The following is a 19,428-nucleotide window of genomic DNA, read 5'->3' as shown; positions in this document are numbered from 1 at the left end:
TACAGGGCGAATTTACAAACTCCTTGCAGATAGTAGGAGGAATTGAACCCCCGATCACCAGTGCTGTAAAGTGCTATGCTAACATCTACACTGCCATGTCTTTCATATCATTCCCACACCGAGCGATAACCCTCCCTGCAAGATGCTCCATATGGAATGTTGTTGGGGGAGATTAATCTACGTTGTCATAGAGTCATGATGTCATACAACAAAGAAACAGGCCCTTCAGCCCACAAGGAATACTCTCATCTAAATTAGTGCCATTGGCCTGTATCCCTCCAAGCCACTCCTAACCATGTACCAGTCCAACCAACTGTTTAAGTAGGTAGGTTAATTGGTCATTATAAATTGTCCCATGATTAGGTTTGGGTTAAATTGAGGTTGCTGGTCGGTGTAGTTTGAAGGGCTGGAAGGGTCTATTCTGCTCTGTTCAACTCTAAAATTAAATAAACAAAATTTCCCTGATGATTGCACAATATCCAGTCCCATTCACAAATCTTCACCCATGAGGCAGCCCGTTCTCGGACAGAATATTAGATGTTGTAAATAATTTCTGCCGATGGTGTGACAATTGCTTCCAAATTCTTAGTGAGGGAATCTGAAGATTTAATTATCTATTTACTTATTGAGATACAGCACAGAAAAAGGCATTGGTAAGGCCAAATTTGGAGTATTATGTACAGTTCTGGTCACCAAATTATAGGAAAGATGTAACAAAAGAGAGAGTACAGAGGAGATTTACTAGAATGTTACCTGGGTTTCGGCACCTAAGTTACAGAGAAAGATTGAACAAGTTATGTCTTTATTCTTTGGAGAATAGAAGGTTGAGGGGGGACTTGATAGAGGTATTTAAAATTATGAGGGGGATAGATAGAGTTGATGTGGATAGGCTTTTTCCATTGAGAGTAGGGGAGATTCAAACAAGAGGACATGAGTTGAGAGTTAGGGGCAAAAGTTTAGGGTAACACGAGGGGGAACTTCATTACTCAGAGAGTGGTAGCTGTGTGGAACGAGCTTCCAGTAGAATTGGTAGAGGCAGGTTCGATATTGTCATTTAAAAAAAATTGGATAGGTGTATGGACAGGAAAGGAATGGAGGGTTGTGGGCTGAGTGCAGGTCGGTGGGACTAGGTGAGAGTAAGCGTTCGGCACAGACTAGAAGGGCCGAGATGGCCTGTTTCCGTGCTGTAATTGTTATATGGTTATAACAGGCCCTTCCAGCTCTTTGAGTCACGCTGCCCGGAAATCCCCCAATTTAACCCTAGCCTAATCACAGGACAACTTACAATGACCAATTAACTTACAAACTTGTACATTTTTGGACTGTGGGAGGAGACCGGAGCACCCGGAGAAACACATGCAATCACGAGGAGAACGAGCAAACTGCTCACAGGCAGTGGCGGGGATCTGCCGATAATCCAAAGGAGGGAACACCTATTTAGCCAAGCCAACCCTACAAAAACAGTCCCAATGGGGATGGAGGGGATATGTGACTGGTGATGTGATACCCCTGCTCCTTCTCCTGTTCCCATGTATCAGCTACTGTGTATCGATGTCTCAGGTAAGCGGCTAGTGGTGCCTTCAGGCTGAGCGTCAGGAACATGTTTCACATCTGGATCCCATTAATGAAAGTCTGCCGAACAGAGAAAAACCTTTCTTTGCTTCAGAAGGATCAAATTATCCCAAGTCCCCAATTACCATAATCCACAAAAGTATGGTACTATAGCAAATCATGTTTATAGCTGTTGAATTTACAACATTAAAGCTCTTGTAACTCAAGTGAGTTCAGGACGCAGTTTAGATTTTGAACTTTCCACAGCAGATGAGATACAGGATATAGTCTCAGAAGGAATGCATCCTGCGATGTAATTAATTCTGTCAAATTAATGTGTTTTCCCATGGTTGTCTTTGCCCTGGGAAAGATGACTTTATTTCTTGTAGTTTGTTTTATTTTGGTGCACAAGCTCGGTTTCTGAGCAGATTGCTGAGAAAGGATCAAATATAAAATAACTTCATTAGAGCTGCCCTTTCTCTAAGCTGCCCCTTCGAGAAGCAATAAAAACCATTTGTTTCTGTACCATCCAGACATATCATTCCACACATACACTGAGACAGTATAAAGTTAAAAGTAAATTTATTATCAAAGTACACATGTACATGTCACCATATAAAACCCTGAGATTCATTGTCCTGTGGGCAGACTCAGCAAATCTGTAGAACAGTAACTATAACAGGATCAATGAAAGATCAGCCAGAGTGCAGAAGATAACAAATGCAAATATAAGTTAATAGCAAAAAAATAACAAGAACATGAGATAAAGAGTCCTTAAAGTGAGATCATTGGTTGTGGGAACATCTCAATGGATGGGCAAGTGAGTGTGGTTATCCCCATTTGTTCAAGGGCCTGATGGTTGAGGGCTTGTAACTGTTCTTGAACCTGGTGGTGTGAGTCCTGAGGCTCCTGTACCTTCTACCTGATGGCGGCAGTGAGAAGAGAGGATGGTCTGGGTAGGGATCTCTGATGATGGATGCTGCTTTCCTACGACAGCTTTTCATGTAGAAGTGCTCAATGGTTGGGAGAGGCAGAATATAGTTCTACACTTACAGAGAAAGTGCAGTGCAGGCAGACAAATAATGTTCAGGGGACAGGATGAGGAAGACTGGGAGATCAAGAGTTCATCTTTTAGCATATGTGTGGTCTGTTCAGGGGGAAAGAAGCTGTCCTTGAGCTTGGTAGTACGTGTGGTGAAGGTTTTGTATCTTCTGCCCGATGGGAGAGGGGAGAAGAGAGAATGTGATTATGCTGGCTGCTTTACAGAGGCAGTGGGAAGTGTAGACAGTGTTTATGGAGGGGAGGCTCGTTTCCCTGGCAAGCTGCGGTGTGTTCACAAATCTCCACAGTTTCTTCCGGTCACGGGCAGAACTGTTGTTGCACCAAGCCAGGGTGTGTCCAGATTGATACATCCGAAAAAAATTGGGAAATGGATATAGAATGGAATGACAGATATCATTACAGAGTACATATATCATTGAAGGGATATTTAAGAGACTCGGAGGCAGAGGCAGATACGATAGGGTCTTTTAAGAGACTTTTGGATAGGTACATGGAGTATAGAAAAATAGAGGGCTATAAGTAACTTCTGAGCTAGGGACATGTTCGGCACTGTATTGTGCTGTAGGTTTTCTATGTTTTCTATTTGGATGATAGAAGAATAGAGGGCTATGTAGGAGGGAAGGGTTAGATTGATCTTAGAACATGTTAAAGGGTCAGCACAACATCTTGGGCCAATGCCCGTATACTGTTCTATGTTCAATATAAGGAGTACACTTGACCCATCACACTGTGGGTTGCAAAAGTTATTTCCAGCCCAACCTGGACAGTTGATAGCTCCTTTGGTGCGTACCAGGTATTGTCCCAATGTGGTGAGGGTAACTGGTTCTTCCAGCCTCTTGAGCAGTGAATTCTACACCCTCGTCACCCTCTGGCACAAGCGCCTCTCTTCGTCTCTCCTCTAATCTTCCTTCTGATTACTTCAAATCTCCACATTTGGGGTTTGAGCCGCTGCCAAGGAAAATAGGAAGCTCTATCTAAACCCTTGGATTAATAAGGCAATTTAGCCTCTCCCTGACTTCATCCGTCCCAATGAAAGTAATCACAGCCTTCCCAGTCTTTCTCTAGATTTATGGTTCTCCATGTTCTCTTAAAGCTCTGCACTCTCTCCAGCACAATGATGTCTTTTCTTTCACTCAGTAACTAGAACTATGCCCACCTCTCAAGCTGGGGCTTAACTAACTTGGAAAACAGCTCCCTGCTCTGTGTGCGTTGTCCAGTAAGGGAAGCAGCTCACGTGCCTTTCCAAACCAGCTAATCACTGCTCTGTCTTGCTGCCCTGACAATTGAAAAGTTCAAAGTAAACTTAGCATCAGCTCCTTGGTCTTACTGACTTTGAGTGAGAGGTTGTTGTAGCAACGCTCGGCCAGATTTTCAATCCTATACGCTGATTTGTCACTGACTTTGATTCAGTCAACAATAGTGGTATCATTAGCAGACTTAAGTATGGCAGTGGGCCTGTGCTTAGTCTCACGGTCATAAGTGTAAAGTGAGTAGGGCAGGAGTCTTAGCACAGAGCCTTGTGGTTCATCTGTGCTGATGGAGATTGTGGAGGAGGTGCTGTTGCCAATCCAAACTGACTGGGGTCTGCAAAGAAGGGAATCGAGAATCCATTTGCCCAAGGAGATTCTGAGGCCAAGGTCTTGAAGCTTATTGATTCGTTTTGAGGGGATGATAGTATTGAATGCTGAGCCATAGTCAATGAAGAGCATCCTGATGGGTGCATTTTTGCTGTTGAGTGAAGAGCCAATGAAATGACATCTGCTGTGGACCTGTCGTGCTGGTGGGAAAATCAGAGCAAATTCAAGTCATTTCTCAGGTGGGAATTAGTATGTTTCATCACCAACCTCTCAAAAAACTTCATTACAGTGGATAGACGTAAGTGCTACTGGATGATGGTTATAGAGGCAGGTTACCACGTTCTTCTTAGGCACTGATAAAATTGAAGCCTGCTTGAAGCATGTGAGTACCTCAGACTGCCAGAACGAGAGGTTAAAGATATTGGTGAACACTCCAGTCAGTTGATCAGCACAGATCTTTAGTACTGGTTGTATACTTTCTGTGGGTTCACCCTACTGAAGGATGCACTCGCATTGGTCTCAGAGACTGAAACCACTGGGCCGTCAGGGGCCATGGAAGTCTGTGAAAGTTCCTCCATGCTTTGACGATTAAAACGAGCATTGAAGGCATTGAGCTCACCTAGGAGGGCAGCCCTGTTGTCACCTCTGGCACTTGATTTCACTTTGTAAGAGGTATTGGCATTCAAACCCTGCCACTGCTGTCGAGCATACTAATTAGGTCCGGAATTACCACTTCACCCAAGAGATGGCTTTCTGGAGATTGTACCTGGACCTCTTGTAACTTACGTGGTTGCCAGGCCTGAATGCCTCTGATCTGGTCCTCAGCAGATTGTGGATCTCATGGTTCATCCAGGGGGACAACTGTGTGACTTTGTGGGGACACACTCATTACCATTGATTCTATAAGGTCTGTGACATCCATGGAGTATTCATTCTGATCCCTTGATGAGTCCTTGAACGTGGTCCTGTCCACTGACTCGAGCAAACCTGGAGCTGGTCCTCTTCCTCCATGACCACCTCTTTGCTGTCCTTGCTCCTTACCCTCTGCCTGTGTGCAGGTGGGAGAAGGGACAGCCAAGTGATCAGATTTCCCAAAGTACAGTCTAGGCATGGAACGGTAGGCATTTCTTCTCGTAGTATAGCAGTTGTCTAGTGTGTTGGGACCATTGGTGCCACAGTTGGTCTACTGATGATAATTTGGGAGAAGTTTCTTTAAACAGCCCTAATTAAGGTTCTTGACTATGATTTGAAATGTGTCGGGGTGTTTCTTGTTTGATGATGGCAGCAGTCATTATCCCGGGTGCTTGATTCACCTCGGCTCTTGGTGGTACACACATCTTGGAAATAAGACATGCAAATACAAACAATTTCTTCTTTCTCTAAAAGACCTCAGCTCCTCTGTTCTACCATAAATTAATCTGCCGGGGATTATGCATATTCATAAAACTCAAGGAGCTGTTTATACGAGTTATGAAATATCCAAATGTTTTAGAATTTTATGTGTTTGTTCTGGCTTTCCCTAAGCCTCAGGTAGTTGATTTAATAAATATCTGAGCCACTTCCAAAAAGACAAACCTCAAGACAAAACCACAATATTGTGGTTTCTGGAAATCTGAAATACAAACAGGAATTGCTGTAAATACTCAACAGGACAGGCAGTATGTCTGAAGATAAAATGTTAAATTACTTATCAAAGGCTTTCTTCTTCTTATAGAGTTCATCGATTCACACACAAGGGAAACAGGCCCTTCAGCCCAAAGGATCCATGCTGGCCGAAATGTCCCATCTAAGCATATCCTATTTACCCACATTTAGCCGGTAGCTTTCTAAACCTTTACGAAGCAAGTTATCTGTAAATAAAACAGGTATACCCAGCACGTCCGTGGAGATTGAAGCAGCGTCAAGAAAAAGGGTGCATTTCTAAAAGAGGGTTTGATGGAGTGTTGGGCCCGGTGTTTGTAACTGGTGGGTCCCATGGTCGATGTAGATCAAGGCCCAAGGGCCAAATTGGAAATTTGGAAGTAGAGGCACGATAGCCGGAGCCCTGGCACTGAGAATCTCTGCAAGTTCCAGGGGTAGTCAAAGGCTCAACATCTGCACATCTGAGTCTGAATCCAAGTTGGATATTGGAGGATGGAGGCCGAAGGAGATGGCATCTTAGTGTTATTGTGTATTTGCATGGGTTGGGAGGGAGGAATGGGCCTTGTCTTGCTGCTGTTGCATTGCCGCTTGTTGTGTTCTCTGTTGCCCCGCCAAGCATCGTGGGCACACTGTGTTGGCGCCAGAATGTGTGGTGACACTTGCGGGCTGCCCCCAGCACAACCAACTGCCCCAGTTGGTTGTTTACACAAATGACCCATTTCACTCTGTCTTTCAATGTACATGTGGTAAATAATCTTGGATCTTCAATCTTCATGGGCACTTGAGAAAAGACAAGAAGTGGCAACAGGGAAAGCTGAACATGCTGAAAGAAATCAATAGACAGAGAAGATGGTTTTCAGGAATTAGGGGGGGGGACCACGATCAATTGGGCAGAGGACTGGTAAATAAAATTTGATTCAGATAAGTGCCAGGTGTTGATATTGAGAATACAAGTGCGGGAAAAACTTTCACAATGAATGTTAGGCCCTTGGGGAGTAAACAATTTTGAGGCAACTACACTCCTGGCCAGTTTATTATGTACCTCCTGTAACTAATGAAGTGGCTACTGAGTGTGTGTTCATGATCTTCTGCTGCTGTAGCCCACCCACTTCAAGGTTCAACGTGCACACCACTGTTGTAACACATGGTTATTGGAGCCTTCCTGTCGGCTTGAATCAGTCTGGCCATTCTCCTCGGACCTTTCTCATTTACAAGGCATCTTTGTCCTCAGAAGTGCCACTCACTGGATGCTCTTTCTTTCTCACACCACTCTCTGTAAATTCTAGACATAATTGTATGTGAAAATCCCAGGAGGTCAGCAGTTTCTGAGATACTCAAACCACCCCATCTGGCACCAACAAACATTCCAAGGTCAATCACTTAGATCACGTTTCTTCCCCATTCTGATGTCACAATGTCATCTGAACCTCTTGACTATGTCTGCATTTTTTTATGCATCGAGTTGCTGCCAGATGATTGGCTGATTAGATATTTGCATACAACAAGCAGGTGTACAGGTGTACCTAAAAAGTTATATAGATTACCTGAATTATGTAGAATATCTGGGGAGGTTATAGAGGCAGATGGGGACAGTAGTGTTTAATAGGTTGTTAAACTGATGATGAATATGCAGGGATATGAATCGTGTACTGGCAGAACAAATTCAGTTTAGTTTGGAGCAACAACCTGCTGAAGGAACTCAGATCACACTAAGGTATTGGGTTTGCTGCCTGCAAACTACTAGACTCGATCAAAGATCATAAGCCCTATCTGATATAGATAGTTCTGGATATCCTGAATAAAGGAAGTTAGACTGCGGCCACCAGTTCTTCAAATGCTAGATCATCTCCCTGTTTATCCTCCATAGTTGGTTTAGCTGCCAATACCCACTGATGGAGGGGCGGGTCCTTCCTCCTTACCACAAAGGAGGTACTTCCAGCAAACGATGTAGTTTAGAGTTAATACTTGATGTTTTGGGCGAGACCCCAATTCAGGACAGAGGAGAAAGAGGGAAGTTTCAGCTTTAATATCACGGGCACACATTGTGAAATTATATGTGATGTAAGTTTAAACAGAGTTCATTTATATTTAATGATACATGTTTAAATTTAGATAAAGCTCTTAAAACATTCAAAACTCACATGTATCTTACAAAATATTTACAAATTACAAAGGATTTCCAAAACATAGATCGTTACCTGCCATGTTGTATGACTTTGGTGATCAAGGTCTTTCCATGACCCTGATTGTTCTTGGCAAATTTTTATATAGAATTGGTTTTCCATTGCCTGCTTCTGGAAGTGGCTTGACAAGAGGAGTGACCTTGGCCATTGCCAATACTCATCAGAGATTATCTGCCTGGCGTCAGTGATTGCATAACCAGGACTTGTGATGTGCACCAGCTGCTTCTAAATGCAATTCCCATTAGCTAAACGGCAGACCAACAGGTTGCCTGTCACAGAAATCAAAGGCAGAGGAATGGATTATCCTCAGAGAAGTCAGAACAGAATCAGAATCAGGTTTAATATCGCCAGCATATGTCATGAAATCTGTTAACTTAGCGGCAGCAGTACAATCATAGAAATAAAATAAATAAATACATTCATATAAAATATAGATAAGTACATATATATGTTAAATTAAAAATAATGCAGAAACAGAAATAATATTTTAAGTAGTGAGGTAGTGTTCAGGGGTTCAATGTCCATTCAGAAATCAGATGGCAGAGAGGAAGAAGCTGCTCTTGAATCATTGAGTGTGGGCCTTCACTCTTCTGTACCTCCTCCCTGATGGTAACAATGAGAAGAGGGCATGTCCTGAGTGATGGGGGCCCTTAATAATGGATACCACCTTTCTGAGGCACTCGATGTCCTGGATGCTACGGAGGCGAGTACTCATGATGGAGCTGAATAATTTTACAACTCCCTGCGGCTTGCTTTGAGCCTGTGCAGCAGCACCACCATCACCCTCCCCCCCCACCCCCCGCACGTACCAGACGGTGATGCAGCCAGTCAGAATGCTTTCCATGGTACATCTGTAGAAATTTGCAAGTGTTTTTGGTGACATACCAAATCTCCTCAAACTCCTAATGAGATATAGCAGTTGTCTTGCCTCCTTTATAGCTGTATTTATATGTTGGGCCAGGGATAGATCCTCAGAGATATTGACACTCAGGAACTTGAAATTGCTCACTCTCTCCACTTCTTAGATAATAAGACCATAAGACACAGGAACAGCCATTCCATCATGGCTGATCCAGGATCTGACACAACCATTTATATCTGCCTTCTCCCATATCTTTTGATGCCCTGACTGATCAGGAAACTATCAACTTCCACCTTAAATATACCCATGGACTTGGCCTCCACCGCAGTCTGTGGCAGAGGTTTCCACAGATTCACTACTCTCTGGCTAAAACAATTCCTCCTTACCTCTGTTCTAAAGGGTCACCCCTCAATTTTGAGGTTGTGTCCTCTAGTTCTGGATACCCCCGCTGTAGGAAACATCCTCTCCACATCCACCCTATCTAGAACTTTCAACGTTCGGTAGATTTCAATGAGATCCCCCATGTATTCTTCTAAATTCCAGTGAGTACAGGTCCAAAGCTGCCAAACGCTCCTCATATATTAACCCCTTCATTCCTAGAATCATCTCTGTGAACCTCCTCTGGATTCTCTCCAATGACAACACATCTTTTCTGAGATAGAGGGCCCAAAACTGTTGACAATACTCCAAGTGTAGCTTGACTAGTTTCTTATAAAGACACAGTATTACCTCCTTGTTTTTATATTCTATTCCCTCGAAATAAATGCCCAGATTTCATTTGCCTTCTTTACCACAGAGTCGACCTGTAAATGAACCGTCTGGGAGTTACAGAATCTTTCTGTGAGGGTTGGTTCATTTTCACTAGTCTTACCCTTTTGGAAGACCACAATCAGCTCTTTGGTCTTACTGACGTTCAGGGCAGGGTTGTTGCTGTGACACCACTCAGTTAGTTGGTATATCCCACTCCTGTACACCCTCTCATCAACATCTGAGATTCTGCCAACAACAGTTGTATTATCAGCAAACTTATAGATGGTATTTGAGGTCACTGATTTGCACTTGAATATCTTTGGGGATCGAGTGAGGGAATGGAATAGAATGAATAAATAGCTCTGAAGAAAACTAGCAGGAACTCAATAGGTCAAATGGTCTCCTTCTGTGTTGCAATGTCTCTTTGGTATATTTCTTTCAGTGTGCACTGTGTACCTACTTCAGTAAAATAGCCTTAAATCCATTCAGTCCTGATGCGGGATTTCTACCTATACCCAGAGGGTTGACAATTCTCTCTGCACCGCCCAGAGGCTGCTCGAGATGCTGAGCTCCTCCAGAAGATTGTTTGTTGCTCCAGATTCCAGCATCTGCAGCCAATCATAATAACAAGAGATTCTGCAGAGCGTTTGATGGCTGAGCCTGTACTCACTGGAATTCAGAAGAATGAGGGGGATCTCACTGAAACTTATCAAGTGTTGAGAGGCCTCAGTAGAGTGGATGTGGAGAGGATGTTTCCTGTGGTGGGGAAGTCTAAGACCAGGGGACACAGCCTCAGAGTAGAGGGACGTCCATTTAGAACTGAGATGATGAGGAATTTCTTTAGCCAGAGGGTGCTGAATCAGGTGGCTGAGGAAGCCAAGTCATTTGGTATCTTTAAAGGAGAGTCTGAAAGATTCTTGATTAGTCAGGGCATGAAGGGATATGAGGAGATTGGGGCTGAGAGGGAAATGGATCAGCCATGATGAAATGGCAGAGCAGAATTTGATGGACCAAATGGCCTAATTCTGCTCCAATATGTCATGTTCTTGTGGAAATCCAGGGCAACACACACAAAATGCTGGAGGAACTCAGCAGGTCTATGGAGGGGAATAAATTGTCAGCATTTCAGGCCGAGATCCTTCCTCAGCTCTTGTATCGCTCTAGTTTTGGCGTGTTCATCACAAACGTTGTGAGGTGAAGGGCCTTTTCCTATGCTCTACTCTTTTATGAATCCTCCCCATCACAGGCCTCAAGGTCCGGCTACTCACCCTGAGACACTGGCTCCTTCCTTGAGACTCTCGGTCTGAGGAAAGAGCCTCCACCCAGTCTGCTCCTGCGACTGAGTGCGAAGCAACGCCAAAACTATAGGGTCACAGTTGGGAAATTACAGTTGTCGGTGAGATTGGTCACAGTGTCAATTGTGGTATTCTTTGTGTAGATTAAATGCTCATCCGCACTCAGCCCCTGGTGCAGATGGCCTACAATTGTGGTTTCCTATGCTATAATTTAAAGACTCCAGTGTTAATTTGAGGGTTAGCTACAAGCCAGACATGTTTTACAGAAAACAGAAGAACGTTCACTGTGAACAACTGAATGCTTGTTGAGTCTTGTCACACATTATTCCTCCTCACCCTGTCTCTGTGGGTCTCCAGCAAGGGAGTCCCAACCCTTTGTAAGCTGTGGACCGATGCCATTAGGCAAGCAGGATGGGAACCCCTGGCTTACAGCATGGGGAAGTGGGGACGCAGGAACAGATTCCAGCAGCTGAATGGCCCAGATGGTGATTGGTTTATTGCCACTCGAATCCAGATAAATTAAAAGCTCTTATTTGCTTACCTTCTACACAGATCATTCCATATGTGAGTGGCACAGTAGCGTAGTGGCTAACGCAATGCCAAACCATGCCAGCTGTAAGGTCAGAGTTCACTTTTGCCGCTTTCCATAAGGAGTTTGTAAGTTCTTCTCATGACCGCGTGGGTTTCCTCCGGGTGCTCAGGTTTCCTCCCACTCACCAGAAACTTACGGGTTAGGGTTGGTGAGTTACGGCCATGCCATATCAGTGTCAGAAGTGTGACGACACTTGGGGGCCTCCCCCAGCACGGGCTCGGTGGGCGTTGATGCAAATGGAATATTCCTTAAATGCTTCAATGTTCCGATGTACATGTGACAAATAAAGCTAGTCTTTATCTTTAAGTTCATAGAGGTAGTACAGAGGGAAAAAAATGTCAGGAACAGAAGAGATTCTGCAGATGCTGGAAATCAGAGCAACACACACAAAATGCTGGAGGAACTCAGCAGGTCAGGCAGCAGCTGTGGAAATGAATAAACAGTCAACGTTTTGGGCCGAGACCCTTCTTCAGGACTGATAAGGAAAAGGGAAGAAACCAGAATAAGAAGGTGGGGGAGGGGGAGGAGGACAGCCAGAAGGTGATGGGTGGAATCAGGTGGGTGGAGGAGAGAGGGGGATGAAGTAATAAACTGGGAGGAGATAGGTGGAAGAGGTAAAGGGCTGGAGAAGAAGGAATCTGATAGGAGAGGAGAGTAGCCAATGGGAGAAAGGGAAGGGAGAGGGGCACCAGAGGAAGGTGATAGGTGGGTGAGGAGAAGAGGCAAGAGGCCAGAGTGGGGAATTGAGGAAGATGGAAGAGGAGAGGAAAAATTACCAGAAGTTGGAGAAATAGATGTTCACACCATCAGGTTGGAGGCTACCCAGACAGAAAATAAGGTGTTGCTCCTCCAACCTGTAAGTGCCCTCATCATGGACCGACGTGTCGGAATGGGAAAGGTGATAGGAATTAAAATGGTCACAAAAATCAAAATGTAGAATATCGTTTTACAGAGAGGGTGCAGTACAAGTAAACAGATGAAGTACAATGGTCATGATGGGGTAGACTGAGAGATCGAGAGTTCATCTTTGTCATACCAGAGGTCATGATGGGGTAGACTGAGAGATCGAGAGTTCATCTTTGACATACCAGAGGTCACGATGGGGTAGACTGAGAGATTGAGAGTTCACCTTTGACATACCAGAGGTCCACTCAAGAATCTGATAACAATGGGATAGAAGACTTGAGCCTATTGGTATTTGTTCTGAAGCTTTAAAACCATCTACCCAATGGGAGGGAACGAGAGAAAATTCCAGAGTGGGTGGGAACTTTGATTATGTTGACTGCTTTACTGAGGCAACAAGCAGATAGAGTCCACAGGGGTGAGGCTGGTTTCAGTAATGTACTGGGTTATGTCCATGACTCTCTGCAATTGGGTCTGGTCTAGTCTTGGGCAGAGCCATTGTCATACCAAGCTTTGATGTATTTAGGTGGGTTTCTGTCGTTCGGTGGGATTCTGTGTTTTGGTGGGATTTCATCTATTGTATATCTATATACAATATGCATATGATATACATCTATTGTATATCTATAAAGCTGGGTGCGGGTCAGGTTAGCAGTTGAAGTGATTGTTCTCGTTTTTCTCCAATTCACGCCTGAACCCTTTTCACATCAACCATTCTGTGAGGTAAGTTCCACTGGCACCAGTTTTCAATATATTACATACATTCAAGTGGCTAGTTCCTCTTTCACTTATTTAGAGATACAGCAGGGAACAGGCGTTTCCGTCCCAATGAGCTGCGTCGCCCAGTAACCCTCGTACTTAACACTAGCCATGTCACAGAACAAATCATACTAGCCTCATCACAGGACAAGTTACAATGACTAATTAACCTACTGGCCGGTACGTCTCTGGACTGTGGGAGGAAACCCATGTGGTCACACGAAGAACGTACAGACTCCTTACAGACAGCGTTGGAATTGAACTCCAAACTCAAACACCCCAGGCAGTTTTCCCGAGGTGTTCAAATGCCGCTCAAAGACATCCTGATAGATAATCATCTCATGTTTCCTCTCTGGCTGGAACTAGGAACAGTATAAAACCACAAACTGACACAGAGCACAGGAGCAGAGTACTCTAAAATACAGCCACACGATTGTTCTGTGCTGGGAATAGTTCCAGAATTATTGTGGTGTGCAGGAGAGTCTTGCCAGAGTTGGTAACCTGGTCTGTTATTTTCACGTGTACGGAGCCACAGTGAGAAGCTTTGCCTTGTAAGTTATCTATTGAGGTCACTTTGCCACACCAGTTCATTGAGGTTGTACAAACAAAAGCAATGAGACTGCAGAGTGAAGTGATACAGTTACAGAGGAGGTGCAGAGCAGACAGACAATAGGTTCATGACAAGGTAGATGCTGAGGTCAAGAGTACATCTTATCGTACAAGAAGTCTGACAACAGTAGGATTGAAGCTGTGCTTGAGCCTGAGTGGGATGTGCTTTCAGGCTTTTCTATCTTCTGCCCACTGGGAGTAGGGAGAAGAGAGAATGTTCATGGTGGGTGGAGTCTTTGACTCTGCTGTCTGCTTTACCATGGCACTGAGAGGGGACGCCGGTTTCTATGATGTGCTCAGCTGTGACCACAACTCTCTGCAGTTTCCTGAGGTCTTAGGCAGAGCAGTGTCAGACGGTGATGTATGATTTTTATGGTGCATTGATAAAATCAATGGGGGTCAAAGGGGACATGTCAAATTTCATTAGCTTCCTGAGGAAGTAGAGGCATTAGAGTGCCTTCTTGGCCTTGGCATCTACATGGCTGGACAAGGGCAGGCTGCTGGTGATGTTCACTCCCAGGAACTTCAGGCTCTCAACCATGTCCACCTCAACACCATTGATGCAGATAGAGCATGTGCACGGGCCTCCTCCCCTCCCTGAACTCCACAAACAGTTCTTTTGTTAGGCTGACATTCAGAGAAAGGCTTGGGTCTTCAGTCACTTCAAAAATATTTCAAACTGTTTCTCCAAGTCAATAAGTATAAGCTCAGAGGCCACTTTATTAGGCACCCCTGCTTGTTAATGTAAATATCTAATCAACCATCAACCATGGTCAAGAGGTTCACTTGTTGCTCAGAACAAACACCAGAATGGGGAAGAAGTGGAATCTGAGCCACTTTGACTGTGGAACGATTGTTAGTGCAAGACAGGGTGGCTTGAGTATTTCAGAAACTACTGATCTCCTGGAATTTTCACACACAACAATCTCTAGAGTTTACAGAGAATGGTGCGAACAACAAAGCATCAAACCTCAAAAGGGATGGGCTACAGCAGCAGCAGACTACGGACATACACTCAGTGGCCACTTTGTGAGGTACAGGATGTATCTAAAACAAGAGGCCACAGAGTGTAGTTCAGAATGAGTCACAGACCAGAGAGCAGATTTCACAGAGAACTGCTGTCTATACCTTCATTTTGACAGTATTATGAAACAGATATCTCTCAACCTAGTTTTGTGTTGCTACCAAGAGAGAAATTTCTCCCATTTCTTGGTCCAACACACAGCAGTGGATATTAAACTGAAATATAATTGACTCAGTTGCTGTGTATCAAGTCATCATCAGCGAGCTTGGTTATGTGAGAGCTTTACTTTTAACAAATGCTGGCATTTTCAGTTCTAGCTCATCATAATTTATGTCCCTCGCATGCCCATTATTCTAAACTAAGAACAGTGTGTCCCATGTGTGCCTGGGCTACACGGGGACACCGTAATCAACAGACTGGGGGTGAAGTTTGTTTTGGTCCCGATAAAAGACAAATAATATTCATAATCAATAGCAGCAAGGAAAATGACATCTCATGTTATGGAAAACCAAATTAAAAGCACCTGGTTCAAAGCTAAGGAGATGAAAACATCTCTCTCGTCCTCCTCACTCTCTCCCTCCCTCTTAATCTGTCTTTCTCTGTCTCACAGACACGTCTTCCCTCACGATCTGTTTCTCCTACACTGTCTTTCTGCATCTCAGTTTTTCTCTTTCACTCTCAGTCGCCCTCTAGCAGTGATTACTCCCATCTATCTTTCTGCCTTTCACTCGCTTTCTCTCTCATTCTCTCCCTCTCTCTCTCCTTCTCTCCCCCACCTCTCTCTCTCCTTTCCCTCTTTCTATCACTTTCTCTCCATTTCACCTTTTCCCTCTCTGTCTCTTTCTTTCTCTCTTTCTTTCTGTCTGTCTGTCTCACCCTCTCTCTCTCTCCTCAATCTCTCTTCCTCTTTCCTTCTCTCACTCTGTATCTATGTCTCTCACCCTCTCTTTCCCTTTCTGCCTCTTCTCTCCTTCACTCTCCCTCTCTGTGCCTCTACTCTTGCTCCCTTTACCTCTTTTTCTTTCTTGCTCCTTTTCTCTTTCTCCCTTTCTTCCTCTCTCTCCCTCTCTCCTCTCTCTCTCTCCCTTTCTCTCTCTGTCCTCTTTCTCCCTTTCCCTCTCTCTCCTGTCTTTCTCCCTCTCTCTTTCTCTCCCTTTATCTGTCTCCCCTGTTTCCTTTTCCTTCTTCTCTCTCTCTATCTCCATTTCTGTCCCTCCTCCCTTTACTTCCCTCTCTCTCTCCCTTGCCTTCTCTGCTTTTCTCTTTCTTCCTCTCCCCTATCTCTTTCTCCTTTTCTCTCTCCCTCTCTCTCAATCTGTCTTTCTCTTCCCCCTTTCTTTCTCTCCCCTCTTTCTCCCTCTCTCCTTTTCCCATTCTCCTTCCCTCTCTCTTCTCCCCCCCCCCCACCTTCTTTGGAGATACAAGGATGGCCAAGAATTTGGGTGGAGACGTTGTATCAGGAGAGTGTTGGAGAGAAGGTGGGAGGGAGGATAAATACAAGGGACTGGCAGGCGATAGGTGGAACTCGATGAGGAGGGAGGTGCTGGAGATGTGGTCGCAGAGGACAGGCATGGTAATATGGCAGTTAGCACGATCACTTTACAGTGGCATCAGTCAATGACTGGATTTCGACTCCTGCTGCCGCCCGTGAGGAGTTTGTTCATTTGCCCCGTGACTCCGAGTCCTCTGGTTTCCTCCCACATTCCAAGGATGTATGGGTTAGGGTTGGTGAGTTGTGGGCATGCTATGTTGGCACCGGAAACGTGGTGACACTCGCGGGCTGCCCCCTGCATATCCTCACTGGCTTGATTTGATGCAAACAATGCAGTGTAGGAATAGTTGGGGAATGATACCGGTGTAGGCTTCTCCCTCCTGCCATCTGGGAAAAGGCATCGAAGCATTCGGGCTCTCACAACCAGACTATGTAACAGTTTCTTCCCCCAAGCCATCAGACTCCTCAATACCCAGAGACTGGACTGACAACAACTTACTGCCCTCTACTGTGCCTATTGTCCTGTTTATTATTTATTGTGATGCCTGCACTGTTTTGTGCACTTTATGCAGTCCTGGGTAGGACTGTAGTCTAGTGTAGTTTTTGTGTTGTTTTATGTAGTTCAGTGTAGTTTTAATATTGTTTCATGTAACACCATGGTCCTGAAAAACATTGTCTCATTTTTACTATGCACTATACCAGCAGTTATGGTTGAAATGACAATAAAAAGTGACTTGACTTGACTTGAACATAGGCGACGAGAGCCGGAGGGGGAACTATTGAGGGTGAGGACCAGTTCTTCCTTCTCTAGCATCTTTCACCTCTCAACCTCCCTGCCCCACCTTGTAATTCTTCCTCCCCCTCCCCCCACCTTCGTACGCTGACTTCTCCTCCTCCTTTCCAGTCCTGATAAATGGTCTCAGCCTGAAACATCAACTGTTTGTTCATTTCTTTAGATTCGGCCTGCCCTGCTGAGCTCCTCCAGCATTTCGTGTGTGTTGCTTTGTATTTCGAGCCTGTTAATCTCTGCCTTGTGTAATTAACCATGTGCCCAGCAGAGGGGAGCCTCTTCCTAGATGCAACATTGCTCTTCATTGACTAAGCTCCTGATGAGGAAACGGGCGCACCTGCCCCCAGGAGAGGGGGGGTCCACGGACCCCTCGGTTAACGGTAGGGGTCCATGGCATCAAAAAGGCTGGGAACCCCTGCTCTGCAATAACACCATTAAAGGTGATTATTTCTCACTAGTTTCAAGTTCTTTTCAAACCTTGATTTTGCTTCTCCTGACAATTTTCCTTCCTCAATGTTGTTGTCATAGAGTCCTGAAGAGATACAGCTCATAAATAGGCCCTTCGGCCCACCAAATCTGTGCTATCAACCATCCACTTTCACTCATTTTACTTTTATATTCTCCACTTTCTCAGGTTAACATTGAGCTAAAATATTGATCTGATTATTTCTCTTCACGGATGCTGCCTGACCTGCTGAGAATTCATCGGGGGGGGGGGGCTAAGCAGATGTTGCACCTTGTCCAAGGGTGACCTGCAGGCCAGTGGAGGGAAGGAGAGCCTTACACCTCCTTTTGTAGAGACATATCTCCACCCCACCACCCTGACCTACTGAGTAATACCAGCATTTGCAGTTTTTATTTCAGATTTTCATCATCTGCAGTTTGTTGCCTCTCTCTCTCCAAAGGCTGGGGTCTACTCTCCACCCCTTGCCACTGGAAAAATTCTCCTGGTTAATAGCTTTCTTTCAAGACCCTAAGAACCTCGACTGTGCCCGCTTCACTAAGATACAAGACTCAATGGCCCAATGTTGTTTGTAATATACATAAATGATCTGGATGATGGGGTGGTAAATTGGATTAGTAAGTATGCCGATGATACTAAGGTAGGAGGTGTTGTGGATAATGAGGTGGGTTTTCAAAGCTTGCAGGGAGATTTATGCCGGTTAGAAGAATGGGCTGAACGTTGGCAGATGGAGTTTAATGCTGAGAAGTGTGAGGTTCTACATTTTGGCAGGAATAATCCAAATAGAACATACAGGGTAAATGGTAGGGCATTGAGGAATGCAGAGGAACAGAGAGATCTAGGAATAACTGTGCATAGTTCCCTGAAAGTGGAGTCTCATGTAGATAGGGTGGTGAAGAGGGCTTTTGGAACGCTGGCCTTTATAAATCAAAGCATTGAGTACAGAAGTTGGGATGTAATGCTAAAGTTGTACGAGGCATTGGTAAGGCCAAATTTGGAATATTGTGTGCAGTTCTGGTCACCGAATTATAGGAAAGATATCAACAAATTAGAGAGAGTGCAGAGACGATTTACTAGGATGTTACCTGGGTTTCAGCAATTAAGTTACAGAGAAAGGTTGAACAAGTTAGGTCTCTATTCATTGGAGCATAGAAGGTTGAGGGGGGATTTGATTGAGGTATTTAAAATTTTGAGAGGGATAGATAGAGTTGACGTGAACAGGCTGTTTCCATTGAGAGTAGGGGAGATTCAAACTAGAGGACATGATTTGAGAGTTAGGGGGCAGAAGTTTAAGGGAAACACGAGGGGGTATTTCTTTACTCAAAGAGTGATAGCTGTGTGGAATGAGCTTCCTGTAGAAGTAGTAGAGGCCAGTTCAGTTGTGTCATTTAAGGTAAAATTGGATAGGTATATGGACAGGAAAGGAGTGGAGGGTTATGGGCTGAGTGCGGGTAGGTGGGACTAGGTGAGATTAAGGGTTCGGCACGGACTAGGAGGGCCAAGATGGCTTGTTTCCGTGCTGTGATTGTTATATGGTTATATGGTTACCTGTGACCTTATGAGAGACACAAGCGACTACAGATGCTGGAGCCTGGAGTAACACACAAGCTGCTGGAGGAACTCAGTGGATTGAGCAGCATCTGTGTTATAGAATCATACAGCAGGAAACAGGCCCTTTGGCCCCAATCATCCATACTGTCCATATTGCCCAGTGAGCTTGTTCCATCTGCCAGTGTTTGGTCCATTGCCCACTAAACCTCTCCTGTCCCTTTGCTTATCCAGATGGTCTTTAAATATTCTTAATGCAACCACCTCAACCACTAATTCTGACAATTCTTTCCAAATAGGCACCAGGCTGTCTTGAGGTGCCCCTGA

General features: G+C 44.7%; 1 pseudogene; it reads left to right on the top strand.

Moving 5' to 3' along the window:
• Positions 1 to 1,551: 1,551 nt before the first annotated feature.
• The window catches only part of LOC132380881 (decorin-like), a 35,061-nt pseudogene continuing 17,184 nt past the window's right edge, over positions 1,552 to 19,428 (top strand).

Source organism: Hypanus sabinus, chromosome 25 (genome assembly GCF_030144855.1).
Source record: "Hypanus sabinus isolate sHypSab1 chromosome 25, sHypSab1.hap1, whole genome shotgun sequence".
Classification (NCBI taxonomy): Eukaryota; Metazoa; Chordata; class Chondrichthyes; order Myliobatiformes; family Dasyatidae; genus Hypanus; species Hypanus sabinus.
This window is presented reverse-complemented; position numbering and strand designations above follow the sequence as displayed.